Genomic DNA, 6,223 nt, shown 5'->3' on the forward strand with positions numbered 1-6,223 from the left:
TTTAATACAATGTTCCCTTTGATGTTCTTGGAGATCTATTCGATGTAATTTTCTTTTGCGGTGCGTTTGTTGAGATCTGATGAATTGTGGATTGATGAACAGATTATTTATGAATATTATTTGAATCTTCTCTGAACACGCGCCCGACCCGCCTGGCTTGTCGCCACGGCTTATTCAGTCCAACACTCGCACCCTAAGCCGTGGCTTAGAGCAGTCCGGCGTCCTCGACGCCGTCATCCACCAGCAACGCCTGCTCCACCGCCGGCGCCTTCCGCAACAGCGGACACTCCCGTTTGAAGTGCCCGCGTTCGCCGCACTTGTAGCACCTGCCTCGCCGGTTGCGTCTGTTGCCCAAAGCCACAGTGTGCACGTCGTCGTCGTCCCGCACACCTCCCTGCTGCCGCTCCCAAGCTCGCCATTGCGCCGTCGTGAACATCAGCGCGTCGTCAGTGCGCTCCCTGCCCGACTGCCCACGTCGTCGTAGCCATTCGTCGAAGGCCTTCAGCCACCCGAGCGCTTCCTCAAACGGCATCGTCGTGACGTCGCAGAACTTCTCGATCCCGGCCACCATATTTAACTCTCTATTTTTTTAACTAATTCTTCCATCGTGTCGCCGTCTGCCATGCGCAAGAGCTCAAACTCGCTGCACAGTGTGCCCAGCCGCGCCGCCCGCATGCGATCCGCGCCGACGAACCTGGCCTTGAGGCTCGCCCAGACCTCTGTTGCCGTCTTCTTCGACGCCACCTGCATCAGCAGATCCTCCGCGAGCGCACTGAGCAGATATGGGCGCGCCGACTTGTCCTTCTTTGCGATCACGGCCGCCGCCGCGTCCTCCGACACCACCACTGCCTCCCACAGCCCGACCACGTCGAGGTTCGCCTCCACCTTGATCGCCCAAGTAGTGTAGTTTTCTTCGGTGAGCAGCGGCAGCGAGCCGCCGCTCTTCCTGAGTACGGCACCAGCGACATCGCTGGCGAGCGCCTCCCGCAACGTGGCTCTGATGCAAATTGCTGGTGTTAAACCCTAAAACCCTAGCTAGCCCCCCCTCTCTCTCTCTGCACCTCGCTCTCGCTCTACACGGGATCAACAGACGAAGGAGGAAGAAGAAGGGTGGGGTAGATGATGGACACAGGAGTTTTCCGGCGCTTGAACGCCCCTTTCCGTTCCTCAAGCATGAACTCGATCATGTCATTATGTTACAACGCCACCGTGCGGCTTTATACCCCGAGCCAGCGCACCAGGCACGCACCCACGCCTCCACTCATCCCCCGATCGTGCCCTCTCTCTGCTCGCTCTGACCACGCCCGCGCTGCGCCCGGACGCGGGCGTCTCGCATGAGCTCCAACGGATCGCGCCCGATCGGGCCGCACGGCTCGCCAACAGAACACACACACACACACCTACGATATACAAGCACACAGACACGCTTGTGCACTCTACACGCACGCACACACTCGACCCGCCGTGGACCCGACGCGCCCAGCACGCCCGGCGCATGCCCATACACGTGCCCGACGTGCCTGGCTCGTCGCCACGGCTTATTCAGTCCAACATGTAAACACTCGTAAGCCACAATTACATTATCAGTAATGATACACCCTGGAACAAACACGCTATGTGTCTCACTAATAATATCAGGCAGAAAAATCTTTAGCCTAGCTGCCGGCATCTTCGCTATTACTTTGTAAACACCATTACAAAGGCTTATTGGCCTAAATTGTGAGACATTCTCTGGCGTATCAACTTTGGGAATCAGCACTATCGTGATTGTGTTCCATCCCACTGGGATGACCCCACTACTCACAGCATACAATACTTCTTTTGTAAGATCATCACCAATTAAATGCCAAAACTTTTTATAATATATTGCATGTAAGCCATCTGGCCCAAGAGCCTTTAGATCACCAATGTTGAACAACACTTTTTTCACTTCCTCAATGTATGGCGCCAATAAAGCTTCATTCATGAATGGTGTTACTCTTGGTTTAACCTTCTTGAGTACTTCCTGGTTCGCCACATGTATCTCTGCCATGAACAAGTTCTAGAAGTAGCTGTTAATCAGAGCTCTCATAGCCTCATTATCCTCCTTCCAATCACCGTTTGCATCTAGAAGAGGCTGGATGATGTTTCTCTTTTTTCTGGCTGTTGCAAAATTATTAAAAAAAATTGTATTGTGATCGCCGAATTTAAGCCAGTTTGCGCGAGCTCTTTGCACCTAGTATATTTCCTCTTTTCCCATTGTTACTAGTAAAAAACAGGGCTTTGGTTGAGGCCTGGGTAAGGGCATCTATCCCGGTTCACTCACGAACTGGGACCAAAGAGGGCATCAGTCCGTGTTCGTGAGGCCAGGGCACCGGCCGGGCCTCAGGGGCCATTGGTCTCGTTTCGTGTGACCCCTTTGGTCCCGGTTCTAGACATGAACCGGGACCATTGGTCCTTGCTCCTGGCCCACAACCTGTAGTCCCGATTGGTGGCTGGAAGCAGGACCAAAGGTTACCCTTTAGTCCCGTTTTAGCCACAAACCGGGACTAAAGAGAGGCCTATATATACCCCCGCCCCTGCCCGCGAGCAGAGCCACTGCTCTGTTTTTTTGGCCAGCTATGGGAGAGCTTTGTGGTGCTCTAGCTCACCTCCTATGCACATGAGGTGTTCGATGAAATGCCCGAGCCACACTTAAGCTTTCTCCTCCCGAAATTCCTTGTCCAAGCTTTATTTTCCTCAAGATTTGTCTAGATTTGGCGGTCCATCCTGTCCCTGTCCCCTTCCTCACTGCCGTTGATCGCCCGCGCCGATCTCGTCACCGACACTACCGTAGTGAGCCTCTTGTTCTTATCTTCTTTGTATAAAAAAAGTCTTACTTGTATGATTTAGATAGATACTTGTATAATTTTCTTACTTCCGCCCCTGTCGGCTCTTGTCCTGCCTATGATTCGGATTTGGTATATATTATATTTTATAACTATTTGGTTCATTTAGTGTTTATGATAATTATGCCAACCAACGTGACATAGATGTTTTTATCTAGGAGGTATGTGAACCGGAAATTCCAACCGACCCTATTGTCGAGAGGTTAAATTTAGTTGAAAAAGAAAACAATTACTTGAAGAAAAAATTGAAAAGAACCGAGGAGGAGAAGATGAGATTGGAGTTGCATGTTGCGGATGTCGTCGATGATCACAAGATCAAGATGGATACAATCCGCTTGAAGATTAGAAAGATTAGAAAATATGTCATTCATACTGAGGCTTGGTATCATTATGTCGTTGAATCAATTGTTACCTTAGTTGCGATTATGATCGCATTTGTTGTTGCATTGAAATGTTTTACATAGTTTCAATGTATGGTTTAATTAGATGCTCTAGAGAGTTATATGTTGTTCAATCAGAACTATGTATGAACTTTATGTATTTATTTTTTCAGTAATAACATTTGATCACTACTGTACTTTGGTTTTAACGTGATGATGAACTTCTATTAATTTGGTCACTTCTCTATTCATGATGTTCTGTAATGGTTTTTGACACACTTAATTATATATAATGCACGCAGATGAACCGACAATGGATGCACAGTAAGAAACGCACCTCCAAGTACATTAAGGGCGTGCATAATTGTCTTGAAGTGGCTGAGGCAAACAAGCAGAATGATTTTATGTGTTGTCCATGCCCTAGATTTGAGAATACGAAGTCTTACTCTGACTCGAAAACCCTTCACATCCACCTGCTTGAGAAGGGTTTCATGCCGCAGTATAATGTTTGGACCAATCACGGAGAAAGAGGGGTTATGATGGAAGACAACGAAGAAGAAGAGGATGATGACAACTATGTGCCCCCTGAATACGGTGATGCTGCAACGGGGGAAGCTGAAGATTAAGAGGAACCTGACAATATGCCCGATGATGATCTTCGTCGGGTCATTGTTGATGCAAAGAGACAATGTCAAAATGAAAAGGAGAAGTTTAAGTTCGATAGCATGTTAGAGGATCAGAAAAAAGGGTTGTATCCCAATTGCGAAGATGGCAACACAAAGCTCGATACCACGCTGGAATTGCTACAATAGAAGGCGAACCAATCGTGTCCCCCGCTCAACGTGTCTAGCAATATCGTCGCTAATCATCCAGGGCTAGTGCCCGGTACCAATCCTGCTGATTACCTGAGCGATGATGTAGAGTTTGAAATGTTAGAGGTGGACATCTTCAGATACGAGTACGGGAAGCCTCTCGTCAAACCTGATCATCCTCCTCTAACAACGATGACGCGAAGATTGCATGAATGGTACATGAAAACCTGCAGCGAGTCCGGGAAGGATAGTTTGATGCTGAGAATTAAAGAGGAGCATGACCTCGTTGGAGTCGAGCTGTTGCCTGTTGAATTTGTGGAGTTATTCTAGTTATACAGTCAAGCGGCCCTGGACAAACAACTCATGACTTACTACTGTCTGTAAGTATTACTTCTGTAATTAAGTTTCTACAGCTCAGCTCTTTCATTGCATGTATATATAATTATCCTCACTATATTATGCAGATTGAAGATCGTCGAATGCAAAAAAGCACAAATCTATGACATTGGGTTTATTAACCCAAATACCATAAATGAATGGTCGGTTAAAAAAAGAGTCGAAGATACCGAGGACAACTTGCTACAATCGTTGCTTCGAAATCAAAACAAAGGGAAAATACTCTTTTCTTACAACTTCAAGTGAGTGTTACTGTCTTGTGCATATTCGGTTTCCCTTACTCGAGGTTATAGTAATGTAATTGATGAGTTACGCATGCGTGCACATGTTTCACTTTATTCTGCTAGAGATTAAGCTTGACAGGGGAGTAGTAACTGTCTTAGACTCGAGATGAAAAGATCCCCAGGAGTATGCGGACATGACTAAAATGCTCCAGAAGTAAGTTCAATCGATCATTATCGCACTATATCGGAAACTTTGTTCATTTCCTGATATCAAGTAATTATTTTCTTTGTCCGGCGGGGTTTGGAAAGAGTTCACCGGAATTATTCCGGGACTGCCGAGGGAGCTGCGATTTACACAGCCGAAAGTAAGTACTACTAGCTAGTTCCGCGCATCTTCCATTGATTCTAGTTTCATCAATACCATTTATCATGCTTGATTATCAGTTTGATTGAACTCTATTTCTCGTAAAGTGCTTGTGGCATGAAGCCGGGAATGATTTTTGTTGATACTACGTTTGCGAGTTCATCTATAACGTGACCTCTCAGCGGGGCTACTCTAAAAAACAATATGAAGTACGTAAACAATAATATTATTGTGAAAACTTGTTGTTCGACCAATCTCTCGGAGAATGAGAGGTCGCTTCTCTCTGTATATATATGTTCATGACGATCTTCTGTAATTAATGGTTTCTTCAGTTGCTTACTAGTTAGCGTGTCGAGTTCTCTCTATATGTATAGTAGTTAGCATCGACCAAGCACGAAGAAAGAGAGGTCACTTCTTTCTATTAACTAGCTAACGCAGTATGAAACCCCTAAATTAACCCTCCAAAACCCCCTAACCCCCTCCCCCTTAAAAAAAACAAAAACCCCACCTCCTGCCAGATGCTGACGCGTGGATGACTTTTGGTCCAGGTTGGTGTTACTAACCGGGACCAAAGGTCCTCCTGCCTGGACATCCTGCAGCGGCCACGTGGAGCCCCTTCTGTCCCGGTTCGTAAGCGAACCGGGACTAAAGGTTTTGGGCTTTAGTCCCGACCTTTTTGTCTTGCTTCCAGAACCGGGACTAAAGGCCCTCTAGAACCGGGATTAGTTTCCTATTTTCCACTAGTGTGTTTCCTCAATCTCAATTTGTAGATGTCTCTGCCCATCTGCCGACTCGTCAGTAAGTGGGCCCGACCACAGTTTTTCCAGCTCCTCCTTAAAGCTTTTCTGTCGACGCTGTGGTGACTTGAGTACTGTTCGATCCCAGTCATGCAAATCCATGTGTACCTCTGCAGTACATTCAGCAAACGGCATAGTACTGGTCCTGCTTCTTTCCTTTCTGCCTAGAACTATCCGCCTCACCCTCGGTGTCCAGTACTAGCGGCCTGTGATCAGACTTGAGATGCGGCGCATTGGTTATCACTGCGTTTGGAAACAAACCATGGAAGCCTACATTACAAACAACCCGGTCCAAACGTTCCCTGATGCGTCGCCTTCTCCATGTAAATTGTTCACCGGTATATCCCATGTCATCTAGTTCGCAATCCACTAGGGCGTCGTGG

The sequence above is a fragment of the Triticum aestivum genome, chromosome 7B (genome assembly GCF_018294505.1).
Source record: "Triticum aestivum cultivar Chinese Spring chromosome 7B, IWGSC CS RefSeq v2.1, whole genome shotgun sequence".
In the NCBI taxonomy this organism is placed as follows: domain Eukaryota; kingdom Viridiplantae; phylum Streptophyta; class Magnoliopsida; order Poales; family Poaceae; genus Triticum; species Triticum aestivum.